A 19,368-nucleotide genomic window follows, 5' to 3' on the forward strand; every position below is an offset into this window, starting at 1 on the left:
ATCTTAACTAGTCTGCAAAGGGGGCATGACTTTGATCCCCCGCCCACCTTGTTTTTTCATTTGCCATATTACTGTAATGTTTTCTGTTATCATTGACAGGGGTCCAGGGGTATACAACTGATTTAATTTTGTGGACCCCTGGACCACCTGGGGTTCTATTGCTGATTTATGGTTTTAGTAGCTTTTATTAGATCCATCATCTGGTGTTGCGGTAGTGTTGTCACCTCGCAATAACACGTTGTCCTGTTCAATTCTCAGCTAGAGCGTCTTCTGTGTGACGACATGTGTGAATGGGCGTACCTTCTTTGAAGGTTGTGCGTCAGAGCTGGCAACTTGGCACGTGAAAATCTACTGCCAATCATTAGCGGACCAGAGATCCACTGTAGCAACCCCTAACCAGGAAAAGCCGAAAGACACAACAACATTAGAGTCATCATCTCCTTGAAATGTATGTGATTGTTCCTGAAATGAGATTCTCACATGCCCTGGATTTTGATGTCTTGAGAAACTGTCCATCATGTGAAGTCTGAGGCATCTATCATGACTGACTGACCAGGAAGAGGGTAAGAATATAGAAGGTCTGTGTCACGGTGTGAGGTATTAACAGCTATGCCAGGAGAAGTAGAGCAGTGGATGTGTAACATATTCCAGTACAATCTGGAATTTTGTAAATAATTATGTGTCATTTGTATATTAAATTGATTTGTACAGATGCTTGTCTTGAAAATGATTTGTAAAGTTGCTTGTGTTAAAAATGTATCAACAGTGTGTCCTGCTGGACAAAAAAGAAATATACTTTATATCAAACTATACTGTTGTAAATAGGGTACTGGAGGTGAAGAGTTTAATCTCAGTCCAGCTAACTTTGAAAAATAGTAAGAAATTAAATGAATTTGGGCCAGAAAGATTGTATCATACAGTTCTGACTGCAGCGAGAGAAAAAATGTCTGTGCCAGAGAATGGTTTATTAGCTCCTGTAGGAAGAGTGGAAGTGTTTTATGATTTTATAGCTTCTGGATGCTATAACACATCTCAGCAAAGCTCTATCTCTGTGTACGATAACACATGTGTGCTAAATCCTGGCAGATGCTAGCCAAGGGGGTATTATGGGAACTGGAAGTCATATGACCAGGCGTGTGTATGTGATGTCATTCTATAAGCCAGCTCTGTAATGATATTTTAATACTAGATGAAACTGAAGTGCCATGGCAGTCTGTCTTTGGAAGCTGACAAAGAAGAACCCTTCACCTACTTCATCTTGCCTTGCTCTAGTAAGTGAACCAGGGAATGCTAATTCTTTAGATCAGTCAGGAAAATATAGTGAGATGAGTTGAATTCTGTTTTTCTGTATCTGTGTGAGTCTATTCTTCAGTGTTATTTTAAAATTTTCTGTGATTGAAACTCTGGTGTTTATTGTAAATAGGTATTCTGTATTTTCATGTTCTTTTATTTTTTATTATTAAATAGATTCAAACTTTTCATTATGGCTGGTCTTTTAGAGAATATTTTAACCTTTGAGAGTATTCATATCTATTTATTTACTCTGTGGCCATTCCTGAATGGCTTACTGCATTGGTCAAACACTATAATTTGTATAATATTAATTTCACTACAGTATTATTGGGTACCCTTGTAAGAGCCTTAGAGTAGCTGGCTTTGGAGTGTTTGGTGTCAGTGTAACTACCTTATATTCTAGACAGAAAGGGGCATAGTTAGTAAATCTGTGCCAGCCTTTCCCAGGTGTGTGTGTGTGTGTGTGTGTGTGTGTGTGTGTGTGTGTGTGTGTGTGTGTGTGTGTGTGTGTGTGTGTGTGTGTGTGCATGTGTCCAGGCATGTGTGTGCATGCAAATCAAATCTTTGTGTGTGTGTGTGTGTGTGTGTGTGTGTGTGTGTGTGTGTGTGTGTGTGGGTGTGTGAGCTGCTTGGAGCAGCAAGAAGAAGCAGTGGTTTCACAGAGAAAGTGGTGGAGGACTTGGCTTGGACACTCTGCTGAGAATTCAAGTCTATAGCTGTGCTACTGGGGAGTCTTAATGAGGACTTGGAGAGACAGAGAAACCCAGACCCTGGACTGAGTGTGTTCTCTGTGTGCTCTTAAGGGAAATTGTGCATAATACAGAGAGCTGCATCTGGAAATCCTGTGTGTATCGATTTTTGTTCCAAGTGAATATCCCTCTCCAGTGTTAGTGGTGAGGATTAAGGCTCCTTGGTTACTGGCCCAGTGAGGGGATGTCACATATTGGTGAGCAGTGGTGTGGATATTAATTGAACTTCTGTAGCATGTAGGCAGTCGTCACTGAAGATGTGTGTATACTCAGAAGCCACAAAATAAACATTCAGAGTTTAATTTCACAACAGTTTTGTTTATGTATTTATTTATTGTTAGTTTAGTTTAGTCAGAGAAAGCAGGCAAATATGTCAGCACAGGATTATGGCAAGCTGACAAAGACCCAGTTGACCAAGGTGTGCAAAGTCAAAGGACTAGTGCATGCTGACCCGACTAAAGCGGAAAGGATTCCAGACTTAGTAGCAGCTCAGACCAGCAACCAGGAGGATAACCAATCTGGTGATTGGAATTTGCAGCCCTCAGAAAGGGGTAGTTCACTTTTTCTTAAGAGGACTTAATAATTCCTATGGCATTAAAGAGACTTGAACTGGAGGCCAAACATTTGCAATTAGAATCTGCAGAGACTGAGGCATTTGGAGGCTGAAGAAAAGGAGAAACAGATGGACTTAGAATCAGCAGAGAGACTGTGGTGTTTGGGGACTGAAGAAAATGAGAAGCAATGTCAATATGAGAGGGGCATGCTGACTCATCACCAGGGTCATGGAAAGAATGGGGAAGGAAATAACTGAACCCCAGAAGCAATAAAGGTCAGTAAATTTCTTCCACAATTTACAGAGGGTGATAATTTTTATAGTTTTATTCATATATTTGAAAGAGTATGTAAACAATATCCAAGGGCTCTGGGTATGCTTCCCTGACCCCCTTACTCCATGTTAAAGATGTAACTGATGTTTATAAATTGTCTGATATTAATTGTTTAAACTATGATAGAGTACTGCAATGTTTACTTCAATGCTTTAAGTTCACACCTGAAGCTTACAGAAAAAAAGTTTCATGAGCATAGACACAAAGCAGATGAGACTCTGTGTGATTATATTGCTGAGTTAAGCACTTATTTTCAGAGGTGGATGAGTGGGTGTCAGGTTACCACTTTTGAAGGGCTGGCAGATCTTTTTGTGAAGGAACAAGCCCTTAGCACTTTGCCTGAGGACATGTGAATCTGGTTGGAAGACTGTGAGCATAAATCTGCAGAAGAGCTGGGGAAAAAATCAGATCTCTGCTTAGCAAGCAGGGTGTCACTGCACAGGAAGGGGATACCCAGTGCTGCATGTGGATATAAGGGAACCTATGGTGGGAAGCCTAAACCACACCAACAGAGTCCACCAGTAACAGTCAAAGTCACTGCTTCAGGTTTATGGCCAGGATCAAGGGTTAAATGTTTTAAATGTAACCAGTGGGGCCATGTATCATGTAGATGTCCATTGAAGCAAGGTGGGCAACAAAAAGTGGGTGAGTCTGCAAGTGGGAACAATAGTATGCCAGTGGTAAGCAGTCTGTAGACAGCAGGGGTACAAAACTATCACCAGAGGTTATATTTGATCTTAGTGTATGAAAACAGGCCACTGCTGAGAGATACACAGCCTCTGACATAACCATTGTGAAGCCTGAAGTGGTTAAAGAGAAGCAGTACTTGCTTGGATGGTGCACTCCAGTCAGAGGTTTATGAGGGACCCCATTCCAAACACCTTTGGCCAAGGTTTACCATGACATGGAGGGTGTAAATGGAAGCAAGTAAGTTGGTGTGTTTGTGGATATTCCTGCAGATGACTTGGTAGGGAATGATTATGATAATACAACACCTTGTGTGCATGCACTTACATGCAGTCAGGCTTGGAGACAGGCATGTCAGTCTGGTAGCCTGGGGCAGACCCAGACAGACCCCACACCTGAAGCCAGGGCTGGTGAGCTGGCTATTTCATGGAGGGAGCTACCCTGTAGCACTGAACCTAAAGGTGAGCCACAGCTGCTGGTAGGTACTGATGTTTCCTTGGACAGAGTGACTGCAAGAGCAGTGGTGAGTGATAGTACCCAGGCTAAAAGTGACACCGCTGTCAGAGGATACCAGACATGCTGTGGAAGGGGAGCTGGGAAGGTCACAAAGACAGAGTTGAGACAGGCTCTGCTCTCAGACCCTACACTAAGCGGCTTGAGGGAGGTAGCTAGGGAGGCACCTTATTCTCAATGAAGAGGGGAGCCTGTATACTGGAACAAAGGGTTATTGTATAGAAAGTGGACACCTGAAGGAGGGTTAGAGGGTGAGATAATACAGCAGTTGGTAGTGCCTACAGCCTGCCATCTGGCACATCTAGCCATAGCCCATGACATTCCTCTTGCAGGTCATATGGACAGAAAGCATACCAAGAGATGTATTATGTAGAACTTTTATTGGCCCGGAAGCAATGCCAAAACATAGGCAAGGCAGGAGACAAGGTCAAGGCTCCCTTGATGCCTTTGCCTGTGATTGTGGAGCCATTTCAGAAGGTAGCAATGAATATCATGAGGCCTATGAGTATCCCAAGTTCCACAGGAAAGGAGTACATGATGGTGATAGTAGATTATGTTACTAGATACCCTGAGGTAGTGGATCTGTCTTCCATTGAGGCAGAGAAGGTGGCAAATGCCTTGTTAAATATTTTCAGCAGGTTAGGTTTCCTGAGAGAAATACTGACTGACAGAGGTTCCAATTTCATATCAGACCTGCTGGCCTGTCTGTGGAAGTGCTCTGAGGTGAGGCACCTAAAGACCACCCCTACCATCCCCAGACTAATGATCTTGCTAAGAGGTTAAACTCGAAAGACCATGCTACGGGCATTTGCAGACCAGTTTAAGAGAGAGGACAAATATTTGCCCCATCTGCTGTTTGCATATAGAATGGTACCCAGGAATCCACAGGTTTTTTACCCTTTGAGTTGCTGTATGGGCACAGGATGAGGGGCCCTTTAGATCTGAATCGTAATGAATGGGAAGGTAAGTATGAATTCCACAAAGATTGTGTTGTGGCATATGTCCTGAGCATCAGGGCAAGGCTTAGGGAGCCCTTGGGCTTGGACCAGAAGAACCTAGCAGGAGCCTAACAGCCAAAAAAGATTTGGCATGACAGGAATGGTTAAGCCCGAGAGTATGTTGTGGGACAGAAGGTTGTGGTTCTCATTCCTGTCAGACACAATAAGCTGCAGGCAGCTTGGGATGCACCCTTCAAAGTGGTAAGGAAGGTCAGTGATGTTAACTATATGGTAGAATTGCTAGGCAGGAGGCAGGGGCTCAACTTGTACCGTGTTAATATGATAAAACCTTATCATGACAGGGAGGCCCTTATGTGGAGTATTTGTAGTGGATGGCAAGAGGAGTCTGAGGGGGATCTAAGGCTACATCAAGCCAGCCTGCAAAATGCCAAGTTACTAAGGTGGAGCCTAGAGTTGCATGCATATGACATGAGAGTGCAGCACTGTAGTGGGGACAGCAATGTCAATACAGATGGGGTATAAAGACAGGGCATGGGTTAATGCATTCTCAGACATGCTCATTCCTCTCAAATAATGTTTCTCTAGGGGCACTTGAAAAACTGGCTTGAGTCTTCAAAGGGAGGAGAGATTTGACGATGTATGGTATTGCCACCTATGCCAGGAGAAGTAGAGCAGTGGTTGTGTAACATATGCCAGCACAGCTAACTGGAAGTTTGTAAAAAATTGTATGTCATTTGTATACCAAACTGATTTGTACAGATGCTTGTGTTGGAAATGTATTTGCAAAGTTGCTTATGTTAAAAATATATAAGCAGTGTGTCCTGCTGGACAGAAAATAAATACACATTTATATCAGACTGTACTGCTGTAAATATGATACTGGAAGAGAACAGGTTAATCTCAGTCCAGCTAACTTTGAAAAAATAGTAAGAAATTAACTACTTAATTTAGGCCATAAAGATTGTATTGTACAGTTCTGATTGCAGCCAGAGAATGCCTGTGCCAGAGAATGGTTTATTATCTCCTGTAGGAAGAGTGGAGGTGTTTCATGGTTTTATAGCTTCCAGATGCTATAACACATCTCAGCAAAGCTCTTTCTATGTGCATGGTAACACATATGTGCTAAATCCTGGCAGCCTCTAGCCAATGGGGTAGTATGGCAACCAAACGTCATATGACCAGATGTGTGTGATGTCATTCTGCAAGCCAGATCTGTTATAGTATTTTAATACTAGATGAGACTGAAGTCTCATGGCAGTCTGTCTTTGGAACCTGACAAAGAAGAATTCCTCAACTACTTCATCTTGCCTTGTTCTAGTAAGTGAACCAGGGGATACTAATTTTTTAGATCAATCCGGAAAATATAGTGTGATTAGTTAAGTTCTGTTTTTCTGTTTCTGTGTGAATCTATTCATCTGTGTTATTTTAATATTTCCTGTGATTGAAACTGTGGTGTTTATTGTAAATAGATATTCCGTATTTTCATGTTCTTTTATTATTTATTATTATTAAATATATTTAAACTTTTCATTGTGGCTGGTCCCTTAGAGAATATTTTAACCTCTGAGAGTACTCATATATATTTGCACTTCTGAAAGCCTTATTGCATTGGTAAAACACTATCATTTGTATCAATATTAATTTCACTCAGTATAATTGGGTACCCTTGTAAGACCCTTAGAGTAGCTGGCTTTGGAGTGTCTGGTGGCAGTGTAACTACCTTATAATCTGGGAAGAAGGGAGAATGGCTAGTAAATCTGTGCCAGCATTTCCTAGGTGTGTGTGTGTGTGTGTGTGTGTGTGTGTGTGTGTGTGTGTGTGTGTGTGTGTGTGTACAAATCTAATCTCCAAGAGTGTGTGTGTGTCAGCTGCTTTGAGCAGGGAACCAAAGCACTGGTTTCACAGAGAGAGCGGTGGAGGACTTGGCTTGGACTCTCATCTGTGGACTCAACTTTATAGCTGTGCCAGAAGGGGGGGTCTTACTGGTGACCTGGAGAGAGAGAGAGAGAGAGAGAGAGAGAGAGACCTAGACCCCAGACTGAGTGTGTTCCCTGTGTGCTCTTAAGGGGAAATTGTGCTTAATGCAGAGAGCAGCATTTGGAAATCCTGTATGTATCTATTTTTGTTCCAAGTGAAGATCCCCCTTCAGTGTCAGTGGTGAGTATTCAGGCCCCTTGATTACAGGCCCAGTGAGGTCAGGGGACATCACAGCTTGGATTTAACATAACTTGATTGGCCCACCATAACAGTTCCTTCTTGATGAAACTGAGTACTGAAATTTGAAAGGATAAGGGATGAAGATGCTGAACTCAGACTGATTTGGGTAATGCTGGATTTTTTTACATGTGGAAACTGAGAAATATAGCCATTAGAATAAACAAAGCCATGTAACCCAGAATTCTGAGGATCTGTCTTGCTTTCAACATGTTTTGATGGGCCAAGTTTAGGTCCTGATATATATATATATATATATATATATATATATATATAGATATATATATATATATATATATATATATATATATACACACACACACACAGTGGATAGACGGATATCTAAAAGACATTCTAGAAACATTAACCGGGAAGATGGGTTTAAACAAGACTTTTTCAATAAAACTCAGTCTGCAAAATAGAGGAGTAATGAACTGAAATGCTTTGAGGGTGTATACATTGGAGTGAGCTGAAAAGAGACAATCACCCAAATGGGAAAATATGAATGCTTTAAAAGCAAAAAGGATATGACTGGGGCAAGATAATTTGTGACAACTCTTGGAGCAACTGAAAGACCAAAACACAAAGATGTAAACTGAAAGTACAATCCCAGGATATAGAGTCTTTGGTAATACCTGTATTTTTTGTGAACGGGGATGTACAAGTATGCATCTTGAGGTCATCTGACACTTAATAAAATGCTTAGTGATCTATGAGGCAGAGTTTAACATGTCCAACAGGTTAACTTTAGCATTTGAGTCGAGTAAACTACTTAAGGTTTTGTGCATATTAGCAAAAATAAATAATAGATACCTGGACATATAAGTTTGACATTTGATTTATGCAAATGCCAAAGGGGAAGACTTTCATTCCAAACCTATCAAATTAACAGTTGTCTTTGTCATTTGGTACAGGGTTAAAAACAGAAAGAGGCTCAGAACATATATTCCCATCCACACAAATGCTATCAGGGTCTGCCACAAAATTTTTATAAAGGGATTTCTATGTCAGGTACTGTGTAAATTCTATCAGGTTTCTAGAGAGATGTCTATGGGGGGGATCTGGGGAACAGGAAAATAAGCAGACGCATTCTTTAAAGCTCCTATGTTGGAGGATGGCCACTGGTTTAAGAGAATTCATACTTAGTAACTCATAATATTTCTAATGTGAGTTTGAAACCTCCTTACCCACCCATTTGAAAAAAGTCTTTCATTTTTGAAACTGTATCTCCAAAAGATATTTCTTCATTGGGTAGTCTGAAAAGACAATGTCTTCATAGTTAGACTCACAAGAGTACGGGTGATAATTAAGAGGAGAGGAGTCTTAATCTTCAACATCTGATTTAGAAAATTCCTCTAGCTCTATTTCTGTACTGGGATAAAAATGCTACAAAGCTAGGATTGCATTAAGCAGTTCCTCTGAAAAGTTAGACAAATCTCTTTCGTAAGCCTTCTGCATGGTGGGGTGGGGGGAGTGGAAGAAGTTGTCAAATATTCTGTATTTGTGTCCTCCTTTTAGGAATCTCCAGCCTTAAAGTTTTATTGGTAAAATCCAATGTCTGGACCTCCATAGTGGATCTCATGGCATCCTACCTTACTAGCATTTGGTGGATACCACCCTCACCCTCAGAGAGAATAAGTCTTGGTTCTTATCTTTTAAACTAGTACACTCACCTAATTTAAGGGACTGTGTGTTAGAAAAGGTTGAGGTATGTTTAGGTGAGTGTACTAGTTTAAAAGATTAATTTTTAAAAAAGTAAACACATTTTATTTTGAAATATGGTACTTTGGAGCCCTTTGGGCTCAATAAGGAATGTAACTGGAAGTATGTGATATAATTATTGTTATTGAATGATTGTTTAATTGCTTGTTAATTGTGATTTTTGACTATGTAAAATGTGTTGGAAGTGTAATTTTTACTCTTGGAAGGCTTGTCTGCAGAGGCGCTAAGGATTTTATTAAACTTTGGCTACCTGTGGACCTGTGGCTTTTTTGTTATTTTCTACTTTAGTGCTTTTGTGTTTCAGTGGTATTTTGGTATAACCCAAGCAGGCCAGTCTGCTCTAAAGATAGGGTTGCCACCAATCGTTTTTTTTTTCTGGACTATCCGGAAATCAAATCAAAAGTCTGGAAAACACTGTACAAACTCCAGTATTCTGTTTCGAAAAAGGAAACAGACTATTGGAGTTTGTAAACTGGCTGATTTACTATACTTTTTTACAGAAAAGCATAGTAAATCGGCCGAAAGCAGGCATCAGGCAAGAGGGCATTCTCTGCCAGGTGATGTCACAGTGATGTCACAAAATGGGCTGAATGCGGGCGGGGAGAGGGTGGGTAGGGTTACTGGTGATGCGAGGGGTGTGGCCTTACTTCAGATTTAGCCACAACTAAAGGTGGCAACCCTATCTAAAGATATATTCTTAGCTCAAGCATTTAAAGAAGGCAGGACTTAAATGAGCTATGTAATGTCTGACTGAAAAAGTTTGGGTAGATTATTAGTGATTTATAATGTTTGCAAATGGGAGTGTGTCATTATGGTTTGTGATGTAAAGTGCTTGCAACTAGGACTATGTTGTTGTGGTTTCTTTTCATTTATATACATTTATGACTGCTTATGTTGTAAGTGATGGTTTTATAAATATGTTCTCATCCCAATGGAGATATGTTAAAAAAGGGGACAGGAATTGAATAATTTATGTAACGTTGCTTAGGTCATAAGATATATAGTAATAAATTTGAACTATAATGTTTGTTGATGTTAATTTGTTAATACAGTTTGATTACTTTGGTATAAATGTAAATTTGCTTATGTTCGAAGTGATAATTCAATAAAAAAATATACCTAAATCCCAAAACTTATCAGAAATGCTCTCTACTCCAAATATATCTCCAAAATATTGAATACCATCCCACTTAGGGAAATAGAAAAAAGGCTAACTTTATGCAGCCCCCCCCTCCCCATGCTCATCTTCTAAATGCTAGATTCAGTCCATGCTCTATCCCAAGTGGCTTACTAAATGTTATCTTATAAGTTCATAGATTCATAGGTGTTTACTAGGCTAATGACCACAAGAGCCTTTTTAAACCTAGTCATGCATCCCAAATCTCTGACAAGTTCTGATACCCTTGATAAGTGTAAGCATGAGCCTGGGAGATGAACCATTTACAGGTTACCTGTTTGCATTAGAGATATAGATACCAAACCAGGGATGAATTTTTGTTTCCAATCCAATTGTCCAAGGTGCACTTGAATTGGGTTAGGGAGGAACTCTGTTTCACATGGATGGGGAGCCTGTTCCATAGATGGAGTAGTATCTGGGATATATACCTATCTCTCCAACAGGTCCTATTTATATCACAGGCAAGGTTTAAGTCTTTAGAATGGATAATTCTGGTACTGTTTGTTTTGTGGATATGCAGCAGGTCCATCAGAGTGGGGTCTGTTTGCCAGGCATAGACCTCCCATCAAAAGCCTGTAGGAGACAGAATACAGGGATAGGCCCTTGAGGCAATCTGCATAGGACATATTCCTTATGCCCTGTATTCTTTTAGGAAGGAACCTGTGTGGATGTTCCAGTTGTTGAATATGCCTGATAGGTATATAACAAAGGGGGCATTGTACTCAATGATAGGCCTGATAAATGCCTAATACAGTGGAACAATGACTTCCTTGACTCAGATGTCATACTTTTGTTTATAGTTTACGCAGCATTGAATGATTTCCTTAACACTTTAGACACGTGATGATCAAAGGCTAGATTACTATCAGTGTGTCCCTAAGTCCCTGACTACTGGGTCAGCTCTAAGGGGTATGTTGTCAATATGATAGTTACCAGGGATGGATGACTTCTCAAAGGATACTCATATTTCTTGGCATTTAGTTTTAGTCCATGGCTTTGACACCAGTTGTTTGTCTGTGTCAGCCCCTCCTGGAGAACATTTGTGTCAGTGTGAGATTCAGTGACAGCTCCTAATTTGCAAACATCTGCAAATTTAGTCAGCCAGAGACCACTGACATTAACCTTAATTTCTGAGAATTGAATGCCAAAAAGGAGTGGTCCATGGACTGATCCCTGAGGGACACCACTTGTGACTGGCCTCTTTGTAGAGGTGGACTCCACAATTCTAACTTCCTGGATCCTGTCTGTGAGCCATTTGGCTGTCCACTGGGTGACATATGGGTTTGTATCTAACCTCTTGAGTTTGTCAACATTGCCTGAATGGGGTATTATGTCAAATGCCTTGGCCAGGACAAGGTAGGCAGTGTGAATGATTTGGCCTTCATCCATTGCTTTGGTAACCTTCTCATAGAAGTCCACTAGGTTGAGTAGGCATGATCTGCACTTGACAAAACCAAACTGGGTTGTGTCCAAAGTCTGGATGTTTACTATATCTCTATCGATCATCTCCATGATAATTCATTCCATGGCTTTACATATAAGACTAGTGAGACTTATGAGTCTGCAGTTTCCAGGGGCTGTAGATGGCCCACCTTATCTACACTTTCTCCTTACTTAGTCCTGTCTCCTTCTTGCTATCACTCATGACTACTGTAATTACATCTTCACCACATTATCTGACTTAGAAGTTCTCTTCTTCCACAAATGTCTCTAGTCCCATCTATCTTCCTAAGGATCAAAACATTACTACTGTGGAACTTACATCATTGCTAATACTATGAAATATTCAAATTTTAAACTCCTTTAGAAATGCACTGATGGATTTCTATTGTAATATTGTAACTCATCGTAAGATGTTTAGTTTGTTTTCTGTGTATCTGTATATAGCTATGAAATATTTTACCTGACACATCTTTGCCTGATTATTTTGCTAGCTCATTGATAATGTAGTATAAATGTTTTATGTTTATTGAGCTTTTCTTCCAGGGCCTCCACTGAAAAGGAGTTTGTGTGGTCTAGTCAGAAAATACTAATAAACGTTTTACATAAAGATATTCACATAAGATATTTAGACTAAATATGCACTGTTAATGCTTTTGGACTGATGTATATGAAAGGTGATGATCAAAAAGGAGAGAAATTCATGATGGAACAAAGTGAAGATGAGGGGTTTGGGAATAATTATATGTGGTTTGTTACAGGGGTTTTGTGAAGGGATTCCTGATAATATTATGTTCCAATTATAATGAGCTGAAGCTGATTGTTTCTTTGTGAGATTTCAGGTTATTCCTTTGTTTTTAAATCAGTGAAATTGTCTGTATTTTTATATCCCTCATTAGTATGTCACTGAAGGAAATGGCAGCATAAATTGTACATTAGAGGCCTGCAGGCATCTTATGAGGTAAGCAGGGAGGAGAAGCGTAGACCATGCCAACTTTAATTTCATAGTGTTAACAAATAAATAGGTGTCAAAACATTTGCAGCCTGGATAAGCTGTTCCCAAAATTCTTTTAGGCTGCAGCACTATTTATTACAAATGGCATATTTTACTTTTTAAGATGCCACTAAGCTCGAAATCCTTCCCCACTCTTGGGAATATGGAAAAAGTGGTACTCAGATTTAATCAGACCCTGTCCATTAGGCTGAGAACTACTTATTCTTTTCAGATTGCCAGCTAGGTAGATCCCACTGTAGCTGTAACCATTTCAGAAAAATCTGAGTTGCTTTCATAGTAACTAAGGAAATGTGGCCCATACAGTTGTAAACTTGTCTTCACTCTACAGGCAGAAGAAAGCAGATAACTTTCTTATACAGAACAGCTGGTACTCAGAGCTACTCATAATTGTGATAATGACAAAATTGCAAATTAAATTGTGCTGGCTAAAATGGAGATGGTCATGGGAATTTCTCATCTAAGGATGTGCTTGTTATGGGACCAATGGTTAGCTACACAGAAGAAAAGAACTACAGATTATAACTGACAGTATATTATGGTTACTGCAGCCAGTTAAGCCGTCAATGCTTTGCTGGGGAAACAACTAGGCTGAAAGTTACATTTAGCAAAAATCTGCAGGCATTTAACAGAGCTAAACTGGAATGAGAACAGTTCATGAAAATGTCATGATTTAGTTCCGGGAAGATGATTCAGTCAAATATAGAAGAAGCAATATGATAGTATCTTGACTAGTGAGCCTATACTGGAAAATAATTGAACTGATTTTTTTTTGTCTCATACAGGTAAGCTACATCAAAATGAGGTATTGTAGTGTGAACCCCCATTATTTTGGCCATATAGAGTATAGGGGCTAGTTTGTTACAGATTTCCATGGATTTTGCACTAGAACAGATGCAATTTAATACTGAAATAGAAAAGGCAAACTGTGGTATAAATGTCATGCATTTGGTGAGTTAGAACTTTTATATGTAAAATATGGCATCCACAAATATGACATACTAAGAAGTTCAAGTACTGGAAGAAATTGATAAGTTCTGTATCAATATATAGTTTTGAAATGAAATGTGAGAGAATGTGATTCAGCGATATGGTTAAAAAACATAATGCATGTTGAGTGTTCAATACCAAGTTGACAGACAGACAAGGTGTATGAGGATGGTCCTAAAGTAAGAAAGGATTACCATCTGAAGGTAATCAAACAGTGGCATTGTGAGGATAGCCACCACAGGAGTTTCCTCATGGAATAGCATTGCAACAGAAGAAGTGGTGATACGACATGAGGGGGGGCATCAAAAAGAGAAGAAAAGAGACATAGGAAAATAACCATGTGGGTTTCTTCTATGTTTTGTTAATGGTAAATTTACTGTAACGTCAAGAGGATGAAATAAACCAAATGAAGCTTCACACTGGTAAAACAAAAAAAAAAAGAGAACTTTGAAGAGAGAGTTCAAGAGGGCTTGAAACCATTCAGAGGTGCCCGCGGATGGTGTGAGGCCGGTGGCAGCCTCCGGCATGTCAGGATCAGGTCTTCCCGGAGTCAGGTTGTTTGTGAATGCAGCCCAAAGCGGGTGGTAAACTCCATCTAAGGCTAAACACCGGCACGAGACAGATAGCGGACAAGTACCGTAAGAGAAAGTTGAAAACTAATCTATGAAATGCAGTTTTTGTACAGCACATGAAACCTGTACCACCATGTTTGGGGGCTTTGCCATTGATGCCCCATATATATATATATATATATATATATATATATATATATATATATATATTAATTATACAATCTCATATTCATAGAGAAAAATAGAAAATCTCAAACTCTTTGAATCACTGCTGGCACATAAAAACTGCACTGACATGGACTTCCTGTGTAAAAAGTAATTAGGAGTTAAAATTGGGGAACAGAAATTGGGGAGTTTAAACTTCTCCACTTTATACTTGACCAAACCTGCTGATGGCGACATTAAAAATGATAGCATCTGAAGCCTTTCTCCCCAGACCTCCACTGAAAATGGGCTCTGTCCCAGTCATACTTTCCTAGTAAACAAATGTTAAATAAATAAATAAATAACTAAAATAGACAGCTGGGCATTGGCCTTATACAATAGAAATCACCAAGGCTGATGACAAAAACTGCAGAGCTTGTAATATCAGACTAATCTGTAGCAGTTTCTGATGTTCATTTAGTAAAGAGAAAGCATTATCGTTTCAGATATACAGACCAGACTCTAATAGACTGTCTGGCTGGACACAAAAACAGATGGGAAAATTCCTTTGGAATGGGGAAAAGTGTAAAATAAGAGAAATTAATCCTGATATGTATGTGCCACATTTTGTCTGTTGCAGATTAGTACTGTAAGTTATTGTAAACTGGCCTTGTTTGCATATAGTTTTAAATGTAAACAGCTGGATTAGGTTTCCTAAAAGGCAAAGATTTATTGTTTATTCAAGAAAACATTTGGGGGACATACTGCTCAAGAATACAGTGGAAAGAGAATTAAAGGTAGCTATACTAAATGTGTGTGTGTTTGTAGCTATACTAAATGTGTGTGTGTGTTTGTAGCTATACTAAATGTGAGTGTGTTTGTAGCTATACTAAATGTGTGTGCGTTTGTAGCTATACTAAATGTGTGTGTGTTTGTAGCTATACTAAATGTGTGTGTGTCTGTAGCTATACTAAATGTGTGTGTGTTTGTAGCTATACTAAATGTGTGTGTGTGTTTGTGTCTGCAGTGGAGGACATTTAATAGTCTGTGGGAGGTAATCTATGTAATGATGTGTTTGCTTATAAAGCCCACCTCCTGTGAAACATGTGTGCCCAATGTTTTATGCAAAGGAAGGCCATACTAATCAAGGTGAATTGGCAGATAGAATCCATAACATATAAAGGTAAGTTCCCCCAAAGAAAGCTCCCCACAAAAAAAAAAAAAAAACAAACAAAAAAAAAGAAAAACAAAAACAAAACAAAATAGATATTGTAGATATATTCAGTATTATTAGATCTTTCCTGCACAAAACTCAGTCACTTCCTTGATTCCTTGGTTTCAGCAATGCATACCATCATTGTATTACTTGGTTAAATTACTTAAGCATCCCATCTTAACTTTAACTCATCTGTTTACTATTAACACTCAGTTCAGCTTTGTAGATTTTATTATTTATTTTATTTTATTTTACATTTGTTGACCGGGCTAGTCTAGCTGGATACATGTCCATCTTCAGTAGAGGCCCGGGGAGAAAAGCTCCATGTGCAACACAACAAGCAATATACAATAAAACAATAAACAATAAGAACCCATATTAAGTACAAACTTGAAAAAGTATACAGAAGAACATATGCAAAATACAGTCAAGAAAGAAGTACCAATAAGTTGTACACTAAAGACAATATAGAAATAGTATAGATTAGAGCTGATTTGTATAGAATAGGGGAAAACAGTTTTTGTTTTTTCTTTTTTTTTTTTTTTTTTTTTTGCATTGTTAACTGCTATAGTGCCATTAAGCATGGCCAGAGCAGTAATCAATGATGAGATATAGGTGTATATATGAAGAATTCAGTCAAAGATACATAATAAGCAGATCTCGTAGGGAAGGCTAGTTGAGGCAGGTGGTAATTAGTGAGAAGAAACAGCAGTTAGTCAGGGATAGTACAGGAACATAGCCAGTGTGTCATGAGATAAAGCTTGAGCTTCTTTTTGAAATGTGTATGAGAGGAGAGAGTTGTGAGTTCAGTGGGTAGTAGATTCCATAGCAGTACAATTGTCACGGTCTTGAATTCAGGTCGCAGAGTGGGGCAGTGGTTAACATTGCTGTTTCACAGAATTTGTTTCTTTGGCTCTGTTTGGTTCTTGTAATAAGAAGGAAATAAACATGTTACACACAAAAATTAAACATTTGAAAACACAGAAAACCATTTTATAGGGGTCTGAACCCTCATGTGGGGAGTTTTGTTCTCCAATCCACTTACTTTTATATACTAGCTCCACAGTTTCATATCCATGGAAAAAGGGCAAACATTTTGCAAGGAAAATCCATTCCTGTACCTCATTTGTAGCTGTTTACTACACTAAAGAGCAAACAAGAAATAATCTATACTTCATAGTCAACATACTGTCCATAGAGTAGAAATGGTGAATTATAAACCCAAATAGAATGAGATAAATTAATCATATACATTTCATGTCTTTATACATTTTATAGTATTGGGTTTAGCATTTGTTGTTTCAGTCAGAGCTTTAACTAGAACAAGGTGAAGAGGGTGCCTGCCCCAGGTGCAAGCTATGTGGTAAACAATAATTTATTTCTGAAGCTGGAAGTACACAGATTTTTAACAGCAATATTTAAAATCTGTCCTTGATTTTGGGCCATTGTCCCCTCATTATTTTTTGAATTTGTTCAAAATTCTTGCAGTAAGAGGTTGTTGATGGCAAGTGACAACTGAGAAGGCATTCTTACCAGTAATACATCCTTCTGGTTTGTAGTTCATATTAGATAACCCTTTCAGAGATTATTAGGTTTCTCTGTAGCAGCTCTGACAATATGGATGTGCCATACCCCTTTCACTCCAGATACAACTGACCATAAAATGTTGCAGCAAGTCCTTTTAGCAAATTGTGAAATAGAACTCAGATACCTCTTCACTTTTTAGGCACTCATAACTCTGAGTTTTCCTCTGTACATCAGGTTTTAAAATTAATTGCTTGTTCATTGTTGTATTATTATCTATTATCGTTATTTGTCAAGTTTTTGGTCTTAGCTGTGGTTTTGTGTGCTGCATAGCGCTTGGCTGCATTTAAACATGGTCGCTACTTAGTTACCAGAAAGACTAAACAAATAAATACCACAAAAAGAGAGCATGCATAGTTTGCCTATAAAGGGAAATGACATTTTATTTCACTAAGGAGCTGAATGACATAGATGCATGCAGGAGTGACACAGGTTGCTGCTTTTAAAGTGACAACACATGCAGGATGATAAGCAGTCAGACTGACCCCAGGTGGCAAAAGTAGATTAAGAGGTGCTTTTCTACAGAAAAATCTCTTATTTAGTGTCTAAACAAATGACTAAGCTTTTAATAAACATGATGTTGTTCAGGTGTGTTTCATGTAAATTATGCAAGGCACCTTCCTTAGGCATAATGTTCAGCAAATCGTAGCTGAAACACGCAGGGAAAACGGCCAATGTTACTTATTGTGGGTTGGAAAAAACAAAGCACCACCTTCTTATATAATTAAATATATCTAGATTACATTCCGCAGTTACATACATGAAGACACACATCAGCTCAGGAACACATGCTGAAAAGATATTAGAGGGACAGCTGAATGGTGTTCTTTCTGTAACTCCTATGTGTTACAAGTTGAAAGCTACGGGTTTCTATTAATTTATTCTTTTTCCACTGGTAAGTGAAACCATTTAGATATATGTGACAACCATAATAATTAGCAGGTGTTCTGGCAGGGTGTCAATTTTATTTCAAGTTTGTTAACTTTTCTTTGTGCTTCAAAGAACACCTTTATTAAAGTGTAGATAAGTGGGGATTTGTGTTTTGAAATATAATTAACTGCACAGACCGAATACATATTTTAGAGTAATAATATTTCTTCTCTGGGCTGTTGAATGTGATTTTGTTGAGGAACACAGAGGAAACTGTTGAATGGGATTTTGTTGAAGAATGCAGTGATAAGTACAAAACTTGACAGCAGTCAAACAAACTTTACAATCAGTTTTGCTGACATTGCTAGTTAAGGTAGGATCTGTTAAGCTGGAGCATACGAGTCTCATTAAAGGTTAAAAGAATAGATTCTAGAGGAATGACAACTGCAGACTGAAACTTACAAATCTAAAATATGCTTTGGTTTCCCTTTGGGATGTCCCTCATGTCTTGTGTCCTGTCTGCAAATGCTGGGACACTATTTTGATAATAGTTTAATGAGCTTTTGATAAGAAAATAATTCAGAAAAGATATTCACTGTGTGCATGAAAGAGTGTGTTTTGTTATTGTTTCAGAGATTATTTTTTCACATACTGATATAAATGTGAAACATTTTTATTAAGGTTTATACTCATTATGTACCCAATATAAATGTTAAAAAATACTAGAAATAAACAAACAGTAATTAGGACATTGTTGAGAGGGAGACCAAACTTTAGATGAAATGCAAGAATGCAATTTTCCCAGTTCTGTCCCCACATTCACAATTCCTGGAATGATGTTATACTTTTAAGTTCTGTTATGAGTTCACAGTTGTGTAATCTGTTTTACAGCTATGCATGGGATTTGCATTATTCCTGTAATTGTGTTAATGTGGAGACAGTACATACAAGTAAGGGGGGATGAGGGCCATAGTTCCCATGGTGGAGTGTGTAGGTGGATTTCCTAACGCAATAAAAAATGCTTTTGTAAATATAAATTTTTTAAATGTGTTTGATTAATCCAGTTTGGTGTTTGCTGATCGTGCTTCATTTCATCACAGAGGATCCTTGCTGGCTTCGCAACTGGTAATTAAATAAGATTTGTGGAAATCTCAGAATCTTGTCGGTCATGGAAAGCAGTCAGAGGAAGGAGTAGATGCACTTCAACCCTACCTAAATATAACCATCTATGAGGGATGCTTTTGACTGTGTCCAAGAACTGCAATTTAGGACTTGGAGAATCCCATATTTTTGAATCTTACTGAGAGCAGTCAATATGCTACCAATTTTGCTTGACACG

The 19,368-nt window shown here is 38.7% G+C and overlaps 1 protein-coding gene across 1 annotated transcript in view; it reads left to right on the forward strand.

Annotated features, from left to right (window-relative positions):
* Nucleotides 1-17,925: 17,925 nt before the first annotated feature.
* The window catches only part of LOC122817289 (galectin-3-binding protein-like), a 302,267-nt gene continuing 300,824 nt past the window's right edge, over nucleotides 17,926-19,368 (forward strand). The window contains exon 1 of the mRNA XM_044090515.1: nucleotides 17,926-18,054. The gene's annotated coding sequence lies outside the window, so the exon portion shown is untranslated. The remainder of the gene's footprint in view (nucleotides 18,055-19,368) is intronic.

Source organism: Protopterus annectens, chromosome 12.part0 (assembly GCF_019279795.1).
Source record: "Protopterus annectens isolate FY-2018-M chromosome 12.part0, PAN1.0, whole genome shotgun sequence".
Lineage (NCBI taxonomy): Eukaryota > Metazoa > Chordata > Ceratodontiformes > Protopteridae > Protopterus > Protopterus annectens.